The sequence below is a fragment of the Bos grunniens genome, chromosome X (assembly GCF_055505025.1).
Source record: "Bos grunniens cultivar Pamir isolate PY7600 chromosome X, Bosgru_T2T1.0, whole genome shotgun sequence".
Lineage (NCBI taxonomy): Eukaryota > Metazoa > Chordata > Mammalia > Artiodactyla > Bovidae > Bos > Bos grunniens.
In genome coordinates, this window is record NC_141194.1 from 3,338,643 (window position 1) to 3,360,714 (window position 22,072).

At 44.0% G+C, this 22,072-nt stretch overlaps 1 long non-coding RNA gene and 1 pseudogene across 1 annotated transcript in view; both read right to left on the reverse strand.

Annotated features, from left to right (window-relative positions):
* LOC147339707 (uncharacterized) overlaps positions 1–22,072 on the reverse strand; it is a 236,010-nt gene that overhangs the window by 169,652 nt on the left and 44,286 nt on the right. The gene's annotated exons all lie outside the window — the stretch shown is intronic.
* Positions 3,574–4,001, reverse strand: LOC147339708 (large ribosomal subunit protein eL31 pseudogene; annotated as a pseudogene).

The window sequence follows — 22,072 nt, forward strand, 5'->3', positions numbered from 1 at the left end:
CATGTATCAGCTATGGGTGTACATGTGTCCCCCGTTCTGAAGCCCTTTCCCACCTCCCTCCCCACTCCATCCCTCAGGGTCGTCCCAGTGCACTGGCTTTGAGTTCTCTGCTTCATGCATCGAACTTGGACTGGCGATCTATTTCACATGTGATAATATACATGTTTTGATGCCATTCTCCCACCTCGTCCCACCCTTGCCCTCTCCCACAGACTCCAAAAGTCTGTTCTTTACATCCGTGTCTCCTGGTCTCTTCCTTTTTGGGTCATCGTTACCGTCTTTCTAAATTCCATATATATGCGTTAGTATAGTGTATTGGTGTTTATCTTTCTGACTTACTTCACTCTGTATAATAGGCTCCAGTTTCATCCACCTCCTTAGAACTGACTCAAATGCATTCTTTTTCATGGCTGAGTAATATTCCATTGTGTCTATGTACCACAGCTTTCTTATCCATTCGTCTGCCGATGGACATCTAGGTTGCTTCCACGTCCTAGCTATCGTAAACAGTGCTGCAGTGAACACTGGGGTGCATGTATGATCTTTAATGGTTCCCTGAACAGGGATCGAACCTGTGCCCCCTGCATTTAGAAGGTCAAGTCTTAACTAATGGACCATCATCAAAGTCCCCTGTTGCAGTAACTTCTTGATCAGAAGTGCTGTATTTAAACTCTCTATGTATCACCCACTGCATAATGTTGGGAGAATGTTTCAACTGGTAAGAATTTATACATTTCTGATGGTGCCCTGGAGCTTTGGAATGGTACAGACAGACATATTAGTTCTTGTTCAGTCGCCCAGTCTTGTCCAACTCTTTGCGACCCCATGGAGTGCAGCACGCCAGGCCTCTGTCCCTCACCGTCTCCTGAGGTCCGCCCAAGTTCATGTTCGTTGCATCAGTGATGCCGTTTAGCCATCTCATCCTCTGACGCCCTCTTCTCCTCCAGCCCTTGTTGGATTTTTCCAATGAGTCAGCTGTTTGAATCAGCATACTGGAGCATCAGCATCAGTCCTTCCAACAAGTTTTCAGGGTTGATCTCCTTTAGGATGGACTGGTTGGATCTCCTTGCTGTCCAAGGGGCTCTCAGGGGTCTTCTCCAGCACCTCAGTTCCAAAGGCATCAATTCTTTGGACAAACCAGTACTGGTGTATAAAAATAGAATATGCTTCACAGAATTAAACCGGGAGAGAGAAATATATCCTGGTTCATGGCTTTTCTCCCCCAGATCATTGCTATATATCACATATGTATGAGCATACACACACTTGGTATCTTCCCAAAGAGCAACCCGGCAAATATGAATCCCATATGAAGGACAGAGTGAAGAACATGGAGAAACATTACATCCACTTGATACACTTGGGTTGGATAAGACCACACGTACAACTTTGGTTGACTTTAGAAGGAAGAGCATTTCCTTATTTCCTTTTCTTTCTTTTCCATGCATCATTTGTTTTTCAAGATTTAAAAAAAAAATATGGACCATTTTTAAGCTCCTTATTGATTTTGTTACAATATGGTTTCTCTCTTAGGCTCTGGCTTTTCTGGCCCACCAGGCATGTTCGATTTTAGCTCCCCTAACAGGGATGGAACGCGCACTCCCTCCAGTGGAAGGAGGAGTCTTAGCCACTGGGCCACCAGTGAAGTCGCCATGAGTCATGCTTATGACAATTACTAACCCAGTGCCATCTTGCCTTCAGATAATCCTTGCAAAAGACCTATTTGCTGGTAATAAATACAGTATTCTTGACTCAAACAGAGGCGGGGGGCGCAGCCTTAAATTCTAAATAATGATCTTCAATATTCAACCTACTTTCTCTTTCTCTTCTTTCCTCTTCTTTCCTTCCTCTCTCTGATTAACCAGCAAAATCTATTCAAGTTGATTTCGGGTATGTCATCAAGCACAATACAGGAATAGTTTCTAAAACACAAACATGATGGAACAGTAGTGTCCACAGGGTTTCATTCCCTGTTTTAAAATGCAGTCACGTCACAGACAGATATCTTTTCCTTTTTTTTTTTTTGTTTCTTTTTTGACAGCCTCTTGGCCATTTTCCTACTTATTAGCACTTCCACGAGAAGAAAGGACGAGGAGCTGAAAGTATAACGTGTCGATGTGAGACACCGAGTCTTGTATTAGGCCCGTCAGCACCTGGAAACGTTGAGATGGTTCCTGCTCCCCTAGGATTGCTCAAAGCCACTGGCCCTACACAACCTGCCTCCCTACAAAACAGCAGAGAATTTCGGGCACGTGTGCACCATGTTGTCATTTTCCTGTCTGACGGTCGCCATCACACACTTCACCCAAATATACGCTGTGAGAGGATTACACCAGGTGGGTTAGATCGCAGAATATTGGAAACCATGATTTGCTAACGGGAAACTTACCTTAAGAATACACCCGTGGTGGATTCATGTGGATGTATGGCAAAACCAATACAATATTGTAAAGTAATTAGCCTCCGATTAAAATAAATAAATTTAAATTTTAAAAAAAGAAGAATATTAAGACACCAGTGGGGCGGGGCTGCGGGGGGCGGCCGGTTTCCTGGTGGTGCACTGGTAAAGGATCTGTCTGCCAAGGCAGGAGACACAGTTTGCATCCCTGATCCAGGAAGAACCCACATGCCTCAGAGCAAGTAAACCCAGATGCCACAACACTGAAGCCCACGTACCCACGTATCCTCGAGCCTGTGGTCTGCAAGAAGACACCAGAATGAGACGCCTGTGAACCACAAGGAGAGACTACCCCACTCTACTTGCCACAACAACCAGAGAAAAACACTCAAAGGAAGAACACCCAGCACAGTCAAAAACAAATAAATAAGAATTTTTTTAAAAAGAGCATTAAGACACCCATTTACTTCACATGGGCTTCCCTGGTGGCTGAGCTGGTAAAGAATCCGCCTGCAAAGTGGGAGACCTGGGTTCCATCCCTGGGTTGGGACTATCCCCCTGGAGAAGGGAAAGGCTACCCACTCCAGTATCCTGGCCTGGAGAATTCCATGGACTGTATAGTCCACAGAGTCGCAGAGAGTCAGATGTGACTGAGACTGAGCTACTTTCATTTCACATGACTTTAAATTTGAACGTAAATAATCATGTGATTATTTACTCTTTTAGGTGGCATGGACTGGAGATTCCAAAGGAAAGAATGAATATAAGCCAGGGTGAGTTGATTCTTGCTTTGGATAACCTGTGTCAATATGACAGCCCTTTGATTCCCCGGAGTTAAATTACTGAAGAAACCCACACATGTCAGAATTTATGGTCTGCCCAGAATTATCACAGCTTAAAACTGACATGTAATACATGTCAGCTAACACTGAACAGGGGTTTCCCTGGCAGCTCTGATGGTAAAGCATCCGCCTGCAATATTGAACAAGAAAGCCAATAATACACAATGCATAGTTTCTTTGATAAATACTGATGAAAAAACTAGATAACCACGAGAAAATAATGAAACTGGACCTCTGTCGTATACCATCCACAAACATTAACTTGAAATACGTTAAAACTTAAAATGAACGGCCAGAAACCATCAAACTCTTAGGAAAAAAACACAGTGTAAATACTCTTTTTTTTTTTTTGGCAGTTCAATAACTTTTTTGGACCATCAGCAATCAGTTCTCATCCACACTGACTGTCTGTAGATTTTTGAAGGTGGTGACGGGCACGTAGGTAACCAAAGTATAGAGCTTGTCTGCCAAGTCTTCATCTTCATTACGTTTTCTGGACAGTATGGGACATTCCTGATCCCTTTGGCCCAGCCGGCTTTGTTGAGCCTGGTGTCAATGAGCACATCCGGGGCTCCCATCTCCTTCATGGCAAACTTCCGGATTTCTTGGAGTGCCCTAGGGGCACGCTTCTTGAAACCCACTCCATGGACCCGCTTGTGAATGTTGATGGTGTATTCTTTCGTCACCACCTAGTTGACGGCGGACTGGCCCTTCTTCTTCTCGATGCCCTTCTTTGCAGGAGCCATCCTGCAGGGCCGCAGTTGGAAAGAAATACTCTTTTCTTAAAGGATTTTTTTGGTACGGACCATTTTGAAGTCTTTATTGTATTTCTTCCGATATTGCTTCTGCTTTTTGCTTTGGTTCTTTAGACATGAGGCCCGTGGGATCTTAGTTATCAGATGAGGGACTGAAGTCACAGCCCCTGCATTGGAAGATGAAGTCTTAACCACTGGACCACGAGGGAAGTCCCAGAAATACTTCTTGACACTGGTCTTGACAACGATTTTTCTGGACCTCAAAGGCATAAGCAACAACAAGAGCAGCAACAAAAACCACTCAGGACTAAACCAAACAAAGAAGCTTCTGCACAGCAAGAGAAACGATCGACAAAATGAAAGGGCAACATAAGGAACGAGACATGATGTTTGCAAATCATATATGTGGTTCGGTTCAGTTCAGTCGCTCAGTCGTGTCCGACTCTTTGTGACCCCATGAATCGCAGCGCGCCAGGCCTCCCTGTCCATCACCACCTCCCGGAGTTCACTCAAACTCATGTTCATTGAGTGGGTGATGCCATCCAGCCATGTCATCCTCTGTCTTCCCCTTCTCCTCCTGCCCCCAACTCCTCCCAGCATCAGAGTCTTTTCCAATGAGTCAACTCTTCGCATGAGGTGGCCAAAGTACTGGAGTTTCAGCTTTAGCATCAGTCCTTCCAAAGAACACCAAGAGCTGATCTCCTTCAGAATGGACTGGTTGGATCTCCTTGCAGTCCAAGGGAGGACTCTCAAGAGTCTTCTCCAACACCACAGTTCAAAATCATCAATTCTTCGGCCCTCAGCTTTCTTCACAGTCCAACTCTCACATTCATACATGAGTAATGGAAAAAGCATAGGCTTGCCTAGACAGACGTTTGTTGGCAAGGGATTAATATTCAAAATATACAAGAAACTCATATAACTCAGTAGCAAAAGAACCCACAAATAGTCTGGTTTGAAAATAGGCAAAGGACCCAATGAGACAGTTTTCGGAAGAAGATATGCAAACTGCCAACGGATAACATGAAGAGGCGCTGGACATCTAGACGTCACCAACCATCAGTGAATTGCAAATGAAAACTAGGATGAGAAGGACTTCCCTGGTGGGCTAGGGGTGAAGATCCCACACTCCCAGTTCAGGGAGCCCGGGTCTGATTCCTGCTCGGTGAACTAGAGGCCAAATGCTGAAGCTAAAGTTCCTGCATGCCACAGCTAACACCTGGCACAGTGAAATAAACAAATTAAAAAAAAAAAAAAACCACAATAAATATAAAGCCACACAATGGAAAATCACTTCACACCTGTTAGAACGGCCATCAGCAAGGAGACCAGCGATAACAAACACGGGCAAGGATGCAGAGAAACAGCAATCCTTCTGTATTGCTGGTCAGAATGTACACTGGCACAACCAGTATGGAGAAGATTATGGAGTGTGCCCAAAAAGCTAACACTAGAATGACCACGTAATACAGCAATGTCAGTGCTGGGTACACAGCTAAAGGAAAAGGTGTGTGTGTGTGTGTGTGTGTGTGTGTGTGTGTGTATGGCTTTCCTGCTGGCTCAGATGGTAAAGAATCTAATGCAGGATATGCTAGTTGGATCCCTGGGTTGGGAAGATCCCCCTGGAGAAGGAAACGGCAACCCACCCCAGTATTCTTGCCTGGGAAATCCCATGGACAGACGAGCCTGGCGGGCTACAGTCCACGGGGTAGCAAAAAGCTGGACAAGACTGAGCATACACACAAATAATGTTAAAAAAAAAGAGGAGTAACTTTCAAGGCCACCTCTAAAAATCCTTGCTGTTACGAGTTGATGTATAGGTTTTTCTTTCAGTCAGTTTATCTTACAAGTTTTTGCTAAATAACAAAGCAAGATGGTGCTAAAATTCTGAAAAGCACATAATTTTCTGAGGATGCCACCTCAATGACCAGGGCTAGTTAGGTTTCAAGACACGCAGCACACTTTTATTGAAAACGATCTGCTTGAAGACATTTTCCATTCCTGCTATCATGAGTAATCACATTTCTTCAGTACAAAGTACGATTTCATACGGATATGGTGAAACGGCTGAAGGTGTCTATCATACTAGAAACCCAACTTTGTCATTTAATCGCCAAGTCATGTCCGACTCCTTCGAGACCCTGCCAGGCTCCTCTGTCCGTGGGATTCTACAGGCAAAAATACTGGAGTGGGTTGCCGTTTCCTTCTTCAGGGGATCTTCCTGACCCAGGAAGCAAACCATGCCTCTTACACTGGCAGGAATATTCTTTACCAATGAGCCATTTTAAGTGGCCAAATTAACCACTGAGTGTATCAAAAACAATGAAAGCTGTGTGGCAACGCCAAAAAATTGGACCAAAGTACATGTTTTGGGTTCATGGAATGAACCATTTTCACTCCAGATTTGACAACAAAAAAAGCTTTATTTGAAACACTCTGGCATTCTTATCATTGTGCATATGCTTGGAAATTCCTAAGTCAAATAGTGAGTAATTCAAACTCAGCAGGAGAAAGAGAGAAGAAATAACAGATTAGCACTTTTCACTAAATAGGCTTCAGTTGATGGGAAAATTTTAAAACTTAATGTTTTCGACTAAACATCACTGACTCCTTCCCATTTTTTTTTTGGAAAACAATACTGTGGCTAAATTGCCAAAGTATATTTTTAAAGTCTTCTGCTGTGGTTGCTGGCAGAAATTCATGCTATTTTCTCATGTTCATTTTGGATATATTTTGTGATACGGTCTATGCCTAGTGGGCATGAAATTTTAAATAGAAATATTTCCAAGCGTTGCAGCCAGGAGTGCTGGAACCATAAAGAATTACACTAAGTAACTGAATTATATTATTCCAGAAACTAGTTCAGCCTCCTGAATGATACTGATGCTTAAGGGAAGTTTTGTAACCACATATTTCATTTTCCAAGCAAAAAGCCAAATGCAACCAGAGCCAAAAATACACAGAAGCTGCAGGAATTAGAGGAAAATTAATAAAAATTAAAAGATTTTAAAGGTACATGAGGATAAAAGTTATTAAAAAGATCTAGGACGGGTTCTATAAGGACTTCCCTGGTGGCTCAGGTGGTAAAGAATCTGCCTGCAATGTGGGAGACCTGGGTTTGTTCTCTAAGTCAGGAAGATCTCCTGGAGAAGGGAATGGCAACCCACTCCTTGCCTGGAGAATCCCATGGACAGAGGAGCTTGGTGGGCTACAGTCCACGGGATCTCAAAGAGTCGGACACGACTGAACGACTTACATTTTGACTTTGATGGGTCCTTTGGAAAAGAAAAAATAAGATGGATAAATGGTTTTCTACAATAAATGTAATAAAATGTATGGAGTCCATATGAAGAATATAAGAGATGATCAGAGAAAAATCTTAGCTAAGAAGGATATTAAAGAATCAAAATCAACTTCTTGGGCCCAGTTGGTGCAAACGCATTTGAAAGTTTGAATAAAAAGGGATGAATTCCTGTGCCTGCATTTGTCCACCAAGAAGGAAGAGAAACCGGAAACTAATGATATAATCCCGGACAGCCTGAACTTCATTCCTGGCTTCACCCACTCACCCTCTCAAGGACAGCCTTTCCATATGACTTCACTCACAATTTTCTTCTTCTTTTTTTTAGGATTTTAATTTTATTTTATTTTTAAACTTTACAATATTGTATTGGTTTTGCCAAATATCAAAATGAATCCACCACAGATATACATGTGTTCCCCATCCTGAACCCTCCTCCCTCCTCCCTCCCCATAACATCCCTCTGGGTCGTCCCAGTGCACCAGCCCCAAGCATCCAGTATCGTGCATCGAACCTGGACTGGCGACTCGTTTCATACATGATCGTATACATGCTTCAATGCCATTCTCCCAAATCTTCCCACCCTCTCCCTCTCCCACAGAGTCCATAACACAATTTTCTTCTTTGAAATCACAACTCGAGAAAAGCCTGCGTGCACAGCGATGAAAACTTGGCTCAGCCAAAAATAATATATATATACAAGTATGAAAGAAAATAAGATTTACTTGCTAATATGTACCCTGCTTCAGAACACAGAGAAAGGAAAACAGTCCCACGTTTTTTATTACGAAGCTAGCAAAGCACTTAGCAAGACTCAGCGAATATAAGATAAACAACAACAAATTGATATATATTTTTAATTTTGGCCACACTACACAGCAGGTAGAATCTTAGCTCCCCAACCAGGGTGTGGACCTGCACCCCCAGCATTGGAAGCACCACATCTTAACCACTGAACCTGCTAGGGAAGCCCTGGTAGAACTGTTTCAAACTAGCAAACAGAATCCAAGTGATGTTTAAAGGAAAATTCACTGTGGTGACTTGAGGGATATTTTCAAGAACAAACGTAAATTCTTGTATCATTTGATTAAACCTTCGACTATCACCACCATATATCTGAAATCACTACCAGGGCTGAAAGGTGTTGAATAAAGGTCTTTTTTTTTTTTTTTCATTTAAGGAAAAACCCCAGCAGAAAAGAAAGAGCTTCATTATGTGTAATGTCCATCTGTAGAGAATGTTATAAGATATACCGGGGTGGCCATAGAGTCTGTTGGGGGTTTTCTGTACGAGCTTATGGAGAAATCCAAATGAACTTTCTGGCCAGTCCATGATTTCCTACTCATGTGTGTATTACGCATGGGTTATCTAAACAAGGGCTTCCCTGTTGGCTCAGCTGGTAAAGAATCTGCCTGCAATTGAGGGAGATCCGGGTTCGATCCCTGGGTTGGGAAGATCCCCTGGAGAAGCGAAAGGCTACCCACTCCAGTATTCTGGCCTGGAGAATTCCCTGGACTGCATAGTCCATGGGGTCGCAAAGAGTCAGACACGACTGAGTGATTTTCACTTTATTTTGATTGAACGCAGGTCTCCCTCATTGCAAGCAGATACTTGATGGTCTGAGCCACCAGGGAAGCCCGTTTACAGGACAGACATTGGTCAATTTGACCTGCCTTACTGACCTCAGTTTTTCTGAAATGCCTATACTTTGGTGTAGATACAGAGTGAAACGTACATTTTTTTTAAAGCTTTTTGAAATCTAATTTCAACATCTGCAAAATGATGATGTTAATGACAAATTTGCTGGGTTGTATTAATTGGAAAGAATATGCATGTGTATAGTTCCCAGAACAGCAGAATAGCCAGAAAATACAGTGATGCTGAAGCTCCAATACTTTGGTCACCTAATATACAGAGTCAACTCATTGGAAAAAAGACCCTGATGCTGGAAAAGATTGAAGGGCAGGAGGAGAAGGGGACGACAGAGGATGAGATGGTTGGATGGCATCACCAACTCGATGGACATGAGTTTGAGTAGACGCCGGGAGTTGTTAATGGATAGGGAAGCCTGGCGTGCTGCAGCCCATGGGGTCACGTAGAAGCCAACACGACTGAGCGACTGAACTGAACTGAAGTGCCACAGCTACTGAGCTTGTCCTCCAGAGCCCAGGAAAGGCAACTGCTGAAGCCCATGTGTTGCGACTACTGAAGCCTGTGCACCTAAAGTCTGTGCTCTGCAGCAAGAGAGGCCACCGCAGGGAGAACCCCACCCACTGGAGAGTAGCCCCTGCTTGCCACCGCTAGAAGAAAGCCCGCACACAGCAACAGAGATCCAGCAAGGCCGAAAATAAATAAATGAACTTTTAAAACGTGGGCCACATCAAAAAAGGAAATCTTTAAAAAAGGCAGTAACAAAAGTACTGAAGTGTAACACACGTATTTCTATAATTGTGCAAATGTTAAAAACATCATCTGTATCTATGTGGGGAAAACAGGCAGCAGATCTATGATGTGTATCTTCAACATCATGTAATTTTAAATATGAAAAAGTGTGTCCACCCTTCTCCTGCGTCTCCAGGAAGGTGGGTAATGGAGGCTGACTTTTCTTCTTTCCCCCTGGGGTTTGTCACCACGTGCACTTGAAAGGCATCAACGAAGAAATGGTTTAACTAATACCATGGGGAAGTGCTCTCCCCTTGCTTAGTCATCTGTGCAGTTTTCGAGAAAGAATGTATCTTAACACAGTTTCCAGTTAAGATGGAATTTTGTGACCCAAATAAATGAAATAGAATTTGGAAAGCCAATGCAAGTCTGATTTATAGTACTCATGACCAACCAAGATAGCATATTCAAAATCAGAGACATTACTTTGCCAACAAACGTCTGTCTAGTCAAGGCTATGGTTTTTCTAGCCATCGTGTATGGATGTGAGAGTTGGACTGTGAAGAAAGCTAAGAGCCAAAGAATTGATGCTTTTGAACTGTGGTGTTGGAGAAGACTCTTGAGAGTCCCTTGGACTGCAAGGAGATCCAACCAGTCAATCCTAAAGGAGACCAGTCCTGGGTGTTCATTGGAAGGACTGACGCTGATGCTGAAACTCCAATATTTTGGCCACCTAATGCAAAGAGTTGACTCATTGGAAAAGACCCTGATGCTGGGAGGGATTGGGGGCAGGAGGAGAAGGCGACGACAGAGGATGAGATGGCTGGATGGTATCACCAACTCGATGGACATGAGTTTGAGTGAACTCCGGGAGTTGGTGATGGACAGGGAGGTCTGGCATGCTTCGATTCATGGGGTCACAAAGAGTCGGACACGACTGAGCAACTGAACTGAACTGATGGCTTAGTACCATTGACTCTGAGCCTCTATGAATTTCCTGCCATGGGGGTAAAATGACCAGAACTGAATTTGCCACAGAATAAAAAAAAGAGGAAAAAAATGTAGTTTGCTTTTAGTAGGAGTGGAATTCATGACAAAAACACCAACAGAGACTTTAACGAGCAAGTGACAGATGATAATTTCATCATTGCCCATGCATGCATGCATGCATGCTATGTTGCTTCAGTCGTGTCCCACTCTTTGTGACTGCATGGACCGTAGCCCCGCCAGGCTCTTCTGTCCATGGGATTGTCCAGGCAAGAATACTGGAGTGGGTTGCCATGCCCTCCTCCAGGGGGTCTTCCTGAAAGGGATCGAACCCACATCTCTTAAGTCTCCTGGAGTGGCAGCCAGGTTCTTTACCACTAGCAAAACCTGGGAATCCCATTATTTCCCATATGTACCTTTTTTTAAATAAAATATAATATGTTGTCAGTTCAAAACTGGCAGATCCACATGAAATAATTCTAAAGAGTGAATAACGCCCCTGGTTCAAATTGATCGATGCTCCTGTTCTTAGATTTCCATTAACAAATGATTAAGGGATTTTACCAGGCAAGGTAAAAATAAGAAATGACAATGTGAACAATTTCAGGGAAAAAAATCAAACCTTCATAGAAAAACATGATTCTTAGTGTAACCGGAATGAAACATCCGTTTAGACCTTTGCAAATAGCATAGATTGCAATGGGCTTCCCAGGTGGCTCAATGGTAAAGAATATGCCTGCCAATCGGAGAAGGCAATGGCACCCCACTCCAGTACTCTTGCCTGGAAAATCCCATGGACGGAGGAGCCTGGTAGGCTGCAGTACATGGGGTCGCTGGGAGTCGGACACGACTGAGCGACCTCCCTTTCACTTTTCACTTTCATGCATTGGAGAAGGAAATGGCAACCCGCTCCAGTGTTCTTGCCTGGAGAATCCCAGGGATGGGGGAGCGTGGTTGGCTGCCGTCTGTTGGGTCACACAGAGTCGGACATGACTGAAGCGACTTAGCATAGCACAGCATACTCCTGCCAATGCAGGAGACGCAAGACACGTGGGTTAGACTCCTGGGTCAGGAAGATCCCCTGGAGAAGGGAATGGCAACCCACTCCAGGATTCTGGCCTGGAGAATCCCACGGACAGAGGAGCCTGGTGGGCTACAGGCCATGGGGTTGCAAAGAATCGGACATGACTAAAAACACACGTACATAACTTGGCTAAACAGCTGGAGAACCAAAGAACAACTCAAGCTTTTACTGAGAAAGGTTGAGGTGACACAACAAGAAAAACATTCCAGTTTCCAAAAGCTCAACTCAGTGAGTCATTTCCCACAGTTTCGAAATAACGAAAAACAAAATAGAAAGAAGGCAGTCCCTTGAGAACGTCCGTTCTGCACAGCTATGCACTGAACGTGCAGATTTCTGATTTAGAAGTAAAACCAGGCAAAGCTGCGTCAGTTTAGATACTCGCTGATTTCTGGCCATGTTTTTAGAAGAAATACGGGCTGGGCGGGGAGGAGTGGGGAAACACGAGACACATTATGAATGGGATGAACTGCTTCGGATGTATATATTTCTGATGGATTGACGGTGTCTCAAGCCGACCTCATTTCGAGAGGAATAAAGAACAAAAATAAAATATGCTCTTTCTCCCTCAAGTGTTTTGTTTTTTTTTTTTTGGAGTCTGACACATTTTGTATTCCCAGAAATGGATATGATAGGATTAACAAAAAACAGCAGAGACAGCTGGTGATGCTGAGATGCTTTTTTTCTTTTTAACATGAATTGTAAAACCTACGATGATGGATAATAGAACAGAGTATATTTTGAAACCACTGTGCCTTAGCTAGATATCTTACTATTCAGCAGACTATTCAGCAGACTTTCCCTTTTAGCTGGGTGTTGTTCAGTTGCTAGGTCGTGTCCAACTCTTGGCGGCCCCAGGGACTGTAGCCCGCCAGGCTGCTCTGTCCATGGGATTCTCCAGGCAAGAATACTGGAGTGGGTAGCCATTTCCTTCTCCAGGGGATCTTCCCAAACCAGGAATTGAACCCAAGTCTCCCACATTACAGGCAGATTCTTTACCAGCTGAGCCACAAGGGAAGCCCCAAGAATACTGGAGTGGGCTGCCATGCCCTCATCCAGAGGACCTTCCCAACCCAGGGATCAAACCCACATGTCCTGCATTGGCAGGCGGGTTCTTCACCATTGAGCCACCAGGGAAGTCGTCTTATTTGGCTACCCCTAGATATATTTCCATGTGTTGAACATACTTTTGTTTTTTTTTATTTCTTTAATGCAATTGTGGGTTCACAGGACATTTTGAATATAGTCTTCTGAGATCTACTGGAACCCTGTGAAAAAGTGTTACTGAAATGATAGCTCCATAAAACTCTTTTGAATTCACAAAAAGGTGGTAAGACGGGATGAGATTGGCAGATTCTATACATTCAGTCAGAGGGAGCCTTGGCCTAATTCTAAGAAGTCTTCTTCAAAGAAGAGTTGGGCAGAGCCAATAAAAGTGGAACCTTAATACTTAGGTAAGACTCTACTATACAGCCACAATGATCTATGTCCACAGGATTCTCTGCAACATAAATTCTAGAAATGACTCCAGCAAGCATGAGAAATGCATCTTTGAGATTAAATGACTTCTTTTTTTAGGTAATGCGTTAGCCTTTGTCTCTAGCCATTGCTCCTAATGAAAAAATGTTTGAAGGTTTTGTGTGATTCCTTTGTACTGGCAAATTTCTTGCTATAAAAATCCATCCTAAATTCACTTTTTTTCCTATCTCCTCCTTCCTCATTTCTCCCCCGCCACAACCCCGCCCCATACACCAGCTACAAGATAACACCTTCCAACTCAAAGTATTTGACCTCCTGAGTGTGGGACGCTCTACTTGTTAGGTCAGGGTCCAGCTAACCATGCAAGGACCCTTCACGTACGTCCTGGTTAAAACCAGAGAGAGGGACAACAGAAAAAGTACAGTGTGGACCTAATTAAACTTAATAGCTTTTGCACAGCAAAGGAAACCCTAAACAAGATGAAAAAGACAACCCCCCAAACAGGAGAAAATATTTGCAAATGAAGCAACTAGCAAAGGATTAATCTCCAAAATACACAGATGGACACACAACTCAACAACAACAAACAAACGCAGAGCTCAACAATAAACAAAAACAGGACCCAACAGAAAAGCTGGCGGAAAACTTAAATACACATTTCTCCAAAGAAGATATATGGGTGGGCAAGAAGCACATGAAAAGATTCTCAGCATCACTGATGACTAGAGACACGCAAGTCAAAACTACAGTGAGGTATCACCTCACAGAAGTCAGGATGGCCGTCACCCAAGAAATTCACTACAGACAACAAATGCTGGAGAAGGTGTGGAGAAAAGGGAACCCTCCCTACACTATTGGTGGGGATGGAAATGGTGCAGCCACTATGGAGAACAGTATGGAGCTTCCTTAAAGAATTAAAAATAGCAACTACCATTGGATCCTGCAATCCCACGCCTGGGCATAAATCCACCAAAAAAAAAAAACAACACTATGATTTGAAAAGATACATGTATCTCAATGTTTACTGCAGCTCTATTTACAAAAACCAAGACACACATGCAACCTAAATGGTTATCTCAGATGAACGGATAAAGAAAGATGTGATACATATATACAATGGGAATATTACTCAGCCATAAAAAAAAAAGGATGAAATAATGTCATTGGCAGACACATGGATGGACCTAGAGATGATCACACTAAGCAAAGTCAGCCGGACAGATAAAGACAAATATCATATGATATCACTTCAGTTCAGGTCAGTCGCTCAGTCATTGCCGACTCTTTGAGACACCATGAATCGCAGCACGCCAGGCCTCCCTGTCCATCACCAACTCCCGGAGTTCACTGAGACTCACGTCCATCGAGTCAGTGATGCCATCCAGCCATCTCATCGTCTGTCGTCCCCTTCTCCTCCTGCCCCCAATCCCTCCCAGCATCAGAGTCTTTTTCAATGAGTCAACTCTTCGCATGAGGTGGCCAAAGGACTGGAGTTTCAGCTTCAGCATGAGTCCTACCAATGAACATCCAGAACTGATCTCCTTTAGGATGGACTGGAGGGGACATAAGTATACCTGTGGCTGATTCATGTTGATGTATGGCAAAAACCAACACAGTATTATACTGGAAGGCAATTATCCTCCAGTTAAAAATAAAATCTTTTAAAAATCTGAGAGAAATGAGTAGTAATGACTGCAATACACTCCACAGGCCTAAATGGTGAGAGGGGAGACATAAATAAAAGGAAACAGGAAAAAAAACACAAAACTTTCACCCATTTCAGTTTACTTTTTGAATGATGGCTGCTGGTAGAATATTTTAAATTATACATGTGGCTCAGAGTTTTGGCTCACTGTACATTTCTCTGTAAATAGTCTTGGAAGAAGCTATTTACTTTAAGGCAATTATACACATTACAAGACAGGCATGTCTACCATCTTGTTATTTGGTTTCAACTTGTCATACATTTTATTTTTGGATTGGGTCTATTTCAGTATTTCTTTGTGGCTCTATTATTGGCCTTCTGTGTCTACTTATTGCATTAGTTGTTGTTCAATGGTTTACTATATTCTAACTTTTCACCTCTCAAGAGTCAAATTTGCTGGGCTGTACAGATTAGAAAGAATGTGCATGTGTATAGTTCCATAAACAGAGTAGTAGCTAGAAAACACATTGATGCTGAAGCTCCAATACGTAGGCCACCTGATGCAAAGAGTCAACTCATTGGAAAAGACCCTGATGCTGGGAAAGATTGAAGGTGGGAGGAGAAGGGGACAACAGAGGATGAGATGGTTGGATGGCATCACTGACTCGATGGACATGAGTCTGAGCAAAGTCTGGGAGATGGTGAAGGACAGGGAAGCCTGGCGTGCTGCCATCCATGGGGTCGCAGAGAGTCCGACACGACTTAATGACAACTCATCAGCAGCAATTCTAAAACTGTCCAGGGCTTCAGTGATGGCTCAACGCTGAAGAATCCGCCTGCCAATGCAGGAGATGTGGGTTCGATCCCTGAAATGGGAAGATGCCATATGCCTCGGCGAAATTAAGCTTGTGCACCACAGCTATTGAGACTGTGTTCTCCAGACCAGACCCACAATTACAGAAGCCCACTTGCCCTTGAGTCTGTGCCCCACAACGAGAGAAGCCACCGCAATGAGAAGCCCTTCCATCGCAGCTAGAGGGTAGAGCCTACTGTCTGCAACTATAGAAAAGTCCTGAGGAGAAATGAAGACCCAGCACAGCCATAAACATACAGAGAGAGATGGGCATTTTGTTTTTCTTTTTCAAGATACAGCTTGATTCCTAAGATAATAAGCAAGAAATGGTTGAAATTTTATATACCATGTTGGAGAAGCCCAAAGCTGTGAAAGAACAGTGTTAATGACGACACAGTGCTTAAACTTGAGAACTAAGATATGCAGGAAGAAATGATTTTCTGAAGTTTATATTAAGGGTCAATTCCATGGAAATGACACCCCAGGGTATGACCCCCCGCCCCACCGGCCCTGTAAGACATGGATATAGCAAGGATGCTAAGAAGAGGTGCTATAGATCTTAGACAGTTAGAAAAATATTCACGATTGAGAAGACAGAGTACCATCTACTCTCTTAGCTGCAAATGAATTAGGCGAGTTTCTACCGATTCCCGAATGAGGCGTGTGTGTGTGCTCAATTGTGTTTGGTTTTTGTGACCCCATGGACAGCAGCCCGCCAGGCTCCTCTGTCCATGGGATTCTCCAGGCAAGAATCCTGGAGTGGGTTGCCATGCCCTCCTCCAGGGGATCTTCCCAAGCCAGGGTCCGAACCTACGTCTCTTGCATCAGCTTCATTGCTGCATTTGGGAAGCCCGATACCTGAATACTGAGTTGTAAATAGAATTTGCTTTTTAATCAGAAACTTAATTTTGAGTCTACCCCTTAGATACTGTAAAGCTCTACTCAAATCAGCTGGTGAATAAAATTGGTGGTGCTCCTTAAACATCTCCATTGAGTTATCATTTACAAAGCTTAAAATTCATCCGTTTAAATGTAGATTTCAATGACTTTTAGTAAATTTCAGCAACTATGATCATTTTTAATTACTTAAAACAAATCCCCTTTATAGTCATTATAAAGTTCTTTCAAAAGAAACTAAGATTTTTTTCCATCGTTGAGTCTTTATATAGGACAAAATATTGGACAAGAAAAGGCACACTGCCATAATACCTGTGTTATGGTATTTTGACCTCAAGAGGAAAAGGTATTTAATTTTGGTGGAATGTTTGATTGTACTTTGCAGCAAACACTTCTCTTTCATTTTCTGATATGTTTTCACCTAATAAGATGGAATGTGGAGTATACTCTAATAATATAAGTGATCATTATAAGCTATTTGGATTAAGAACTATTGCAGAGTTGTAAAGTTGTTATTAAATTAATAACATTTAAACTATTTTTTTTTGCAAAATACTTTATTTTTAAACAATCAAAAATATATCTAGGGTGAGATAAAAGTCCCTGTGCATCTATATTAGATGAGACTTCATGAACTATACAGTCCATGGGATTCTCCAGGCCAGAATACTGGAGTAGGTAGATGTTCCCTTCTCCAGAGGATCTTCCCAACCCAGGGATGGAACCCAGGTCTCCTGCATTGCAGGTGGATTCTTTACCAGCTGAGCCACCAGGGAAGCCCATTGTCACAGAGTCTCTGTGTATTAACAGTAACTGTTGAGATGGCTTCTCTGTGTTTCTGGAAGCATTGACATGTACTGCTTGTGAACTCAAGGTAAACAGAGATCTTTGGACTGCCCTGAACTCCGTCTTATGTGGGCATAGCCTGTTCCCCACACCTGCCTCATGATACCATTTGTTTAAGATCTAGCCATTTGGTTTCAAGTTAAACACATTCTGAATTCTACATAAATGTCTTAAAAATTGGGCGTCATGTTTTTAATGGAGGGCGATTCTTGATATTGCTCTAATTCAGAAAGCCAATCTGTAGTGTGCTTTCTCGTAGGCCGATAATACAAAATACTTTTAAGCAAAATGCCATATTCTAATCCAGTTTCAAATTGCCAGGGTCTGATAGCATATCAGTAAATGTAAAAGTGTTTGCCAAGAACTCATTTACAAACAGGAAAAAAAAATATTGCACACATGTTGCTGATATTCAACATAGATGAGCCAATTAAGCCATCTTAATGTGAAAAGAGAATCAGGATGGTAAGTGGATATAGGGCTTCCCTGGAAGTCCAGGGTTTAAAAATCTGCCTTGCAATGGAGAAGACGCTGGTTCGATCCCCGGTTGGGGAACCAAGATTCCACATACTACTGGGGCAACTGAGCCTCGTGCACTGCCAAAGACAGAGCCTCAACTCTAGAGCCCACACTACAGAACAAAAGAGAAACCCGAGCGCCAATGAACCCCAGCAGAAAAGATTTCACCTCCCGCAAAAAGTTCCTATGAGCCACAGCTAAGACCTGACAGCCCCAAATCAAAGAAAAATATTTTAAAAATCAGATCGATTCCCCCCCGCCAGGGAGCAGATGAAAACATAAAATGAATATAGTGTAAGATAACACTTGTGAGCAAATATTTCTTTTGGGGGGAGCAGGTCTCAGAAGGTCAGAGGGGAACGAGGCTGTCTCTTCCCAATGTCTCTGGGAAAGAAAGGACTGAGAATTGGCAGAGGGCAAAGAGAGAAGCAGAGAGACACAGGAGCGGGAAGAGGACAAAGGTAAGGGAGAAAGCCAAGAGGTGACTCACTGGAAAAGACCCTGATGCTGGGAAAGATTGAAGGCAGGAGGAGAAGAGCACTACAGAGGATGAGATGGTTGGACGCGGCACCGACTGGATGGACATGAGCTTGAGCAAGCTCCGGGAGTTGGTGATGGACAGGGAGGCCTGGCATGCTGCAGTCCATGGGGTCACAAATAGTCAACACGACTAAGCAACTGACCAGCCCCTAACGGACAAAGGTAAGGGAGGAAGCATTGCCTGAACCCGGGTCCTGACGCCCTCAGGGAGACAAGTGCAGACTGAGCAAAAGCAGTGAGTCTGAAAACAAGAGGCTCTGGCGGCTACTCATCACCCAGGGACCAGGGAAGCTGTGTTTGGTCTTCCCAGAGGTGTCTGGGTCCTCTCCCCGAGTGGGAAGCAAAAGACTCCCACAAGCGTCCCTCCTGGGGAACCACAAAGCATGATGCTCCCCTTGGGTCAATTGATCTCTTTGCTCAATAGAAGTCCCGGCAGTGAGACTAGTGTCTCACACAGGGCACCAGTGGGAACCCGTGGGAATAACAAGTAGCTTGCTCATGGCTGAGGTGGCCGGGTTGCTTCCCTAAATGGGGTGAGGGTGGGGTCTGATGGGTGCCTCGGGCAAGGCGCGTGCCTAGGACCTCCTTTAGCTCCCGGCGCCTAAGAAGGAGCAGCTGGTTTGTAGCCCCTTTTGTATCTTAATGTTCTAAATGTGCCCCACTGCCCAAGCAGAAGTTAATTTCAGCCCCTTTTAGTCTCTTTGTATCTGTTGCCCCAGGAGACCTCTGTCCAGGTGCCAGCCAGCACTGTAGCAAGGGGTCCCAGGTCCCAACCTGTCTACCAGATGCTCACTGCCCGCATTTAATCCTGAGAAGCAATCATCAGATGGAGGAATTCTCCTTGCCCGCGCTCCACCCCAGAAATAAAAGCTCTGGAAACTCAGCTTCAACGATTAATAGCCTCCTACCTAAAAAACTTAACACAGTGAGCTCCTTGCTGATTCCAGCTTCATGTAATTACACATTTTTTGTAACGAGGACTCAAAAAAAAAAAAAAAAGGAAAGAGAGATTTTCAACTTCTCTGCTTTCATATCAGAATGCTGAATTACTGGCATCTTACCATCCATAATAAACATACCACGTGCCGTAAGTATTTTAGAATAACAGAAGCTTTCCTAAACTTAATGTTCAGTGGACATAGCGTATAGGGATCACGGTGCAACAAACTTAGCAATTAAAGGCCACATCTCCTTACCAGTGTTTTTTTTTTTTTTTTGCTTTCAAAATATGTAATGTGTAAGGTCTGAACTTTGGCAAAAACAACTGTAATGATCACAATCTCCTGCATTGTTTTGTTTTGTTTTGTTTTTTTGGTCTTTTACTTCTGCAGAATTACTTTCTGTGTGTTTTTATTACTGTTTAAGGCAACTCTACTTAAGAGCAACAGGGAACCATATACGTTGTCATAGGTATTTGTCACACAATTAAGGGCTTCACATGGCTTTTAAATTGTTGTTACTGTTGAGTCACTAAGTCCTGTCCCACTGTTTGGTGACCCGGTGGACTGTAGCCCACCAGGCTCCTCTTCCATGGGATTTCCCAGGCAAGAGTATTACTGGAGCAGGTTGCCGTTTCCTTCTCCAGGGGGCTATCTTCTGAATTCAAGTGTGTTGTTTTACGGCTGGCATGCGAGATGCTTTGAAAACATCCAAGTAAAATAAATGAAGGTGAAGGAATCCAAGAGCTCAGTAAAGAGCCTATATTGCTGCTCTCCTTTGATTGACGTTAGGAAAAGGTGGGTGACACTGGATGCTGTGTTTCACAGAAACCTGAAGGATCATTCACGTCCCGAAGTGCATGAAGGGTATGCTGTGGAACAGACCTCACTGAGGTCACGACTGCAAAAGTCCACGGGGAGCCAGGTGGGAAAAAGCTCACCATAGTGGAGCCAGAGGATCCTGCCAAAGACCCTCGAAGTCTTGCAATCCCCTCTTCAGTGCAAGGTGAAGTTGCTGATGGTACCTTTCAGATTGGGTGGCAGGTGTTGCTACTGGTAAAGAACCAAGTTGCTGATGGTACCTTTCAGATTGGGTGGCAGGTGTTGCTACTGGTAAAGAACCCACCTGCCAGTGCAGGAGACACAAGAGACTGTGGCTCCAGCCCTAGGTCAGGAAAATCCCTTGGAGAAAAGCATGGTGACCCACTCCAGTACTCTTGCCTGGAGAATCCCATGGACAGAGGAGCCTGGTGGGCTACAGTCCATGGGGTCCCAGAGAGTCAGACAGGACTGAAGTGACTTAGCATGGACACAGTTCAGTTCAGTCACTCAGTCAAGTCTGACTCTTTGAGACCCCATGGACTGCAGCATGCCAGGCCTCCCTGTCCATCACCAACTCCTGGAGCTTGCTCAAACTCATGTCCATTGAGTCAGTGATGCCATCCAACTATCTCATCCTCTGTCGTCCCCTTCTTCTCCTGCCCTCAATCTTTCCCAGCATCAGGGTCTTTTCCAGTGAGACAGCTCTTCGCATCAGATGGCCAAAGGAATGGAGCTTCAGCTTCAGCGTCAGTCTTCCCAGTGAATATTCAGGACTGATTTCCTTTAGGATGGACTGGTTTGATCTCCTTGCAGTCTAGGGGACTCCCAAGAGTCTTTTCCAACACCACTGTTCGAAAGCATCAATTCTTTGGCGCTCAGCTTTCTTTATAGTCCAACTCTCACATCCATACATGACTACTGGAGAAACCATAGCTTTGACTAGACGGACCTTTGTTGGCAAAGTAATGTCTCTGCTTTTTAATATGCTCTCTAGGTTGGTCGTAGCTTTTCTTTCATTGAACAAGCGTCTTTTAATTTATGGCTGCATACAGGACTCTACTAAAGAAAATGGTAATAATCACTTTGATTTCCTGTGTAAATAGGGTAGAAGTAAGAAGGGAGAGGGACTTCCCTGGTGGTCCAGGGACGAAGAACCTGCCTGCCAACGCAGGGAACATGGGTTCCATCCCTGGTCCAGGAAGATCCCACATTCCGCAGAGCAGCTGAGCCCCTGCTCCACAATTAGTGAGCCTGCCTACTGCAACCACTGAAGCCCACGTGCTTGGAGCCAGGGCTCCGAGACAAGGGAAGCCCCTACTCTGCAGCCCGAGAACATCCACACAGCAGTAAAGACCCATCGCAGCCAAGGGTAAATCAGACAAATGAAAAAGAGGAGAGAGAGTGGACCCATCAGAGTCACAACTCCACGAGCCACACATCAACACTTGCCTCGCTTGGCCAACACAAGAAGCTACCCATTCTCAAAGTGCAACTGGCCTCACTTACCAGGAAAACCTGGGTATCCTGGCAAGAAGCCGTGTGCTATTTTGTGACAGCCAGATACAGAGAAATAGGTGCAGACTCTCAGTTATTCCTAAGTGGTCCGCCTCTCAGCCACCCCCTTGCTCCACGCGTATGGAACACACCACTCTGGACATGCACTCTGGAAAATTCTGCTGTGGTTTTCGAGCTGAAGCTGCATTGTTGGGTACACATACTGAAACTCAGATTTCTCAACTGTTTCATTAGGAGCCTGGTGGGCTACAGTCCACAGGGTTGCAAGGAGT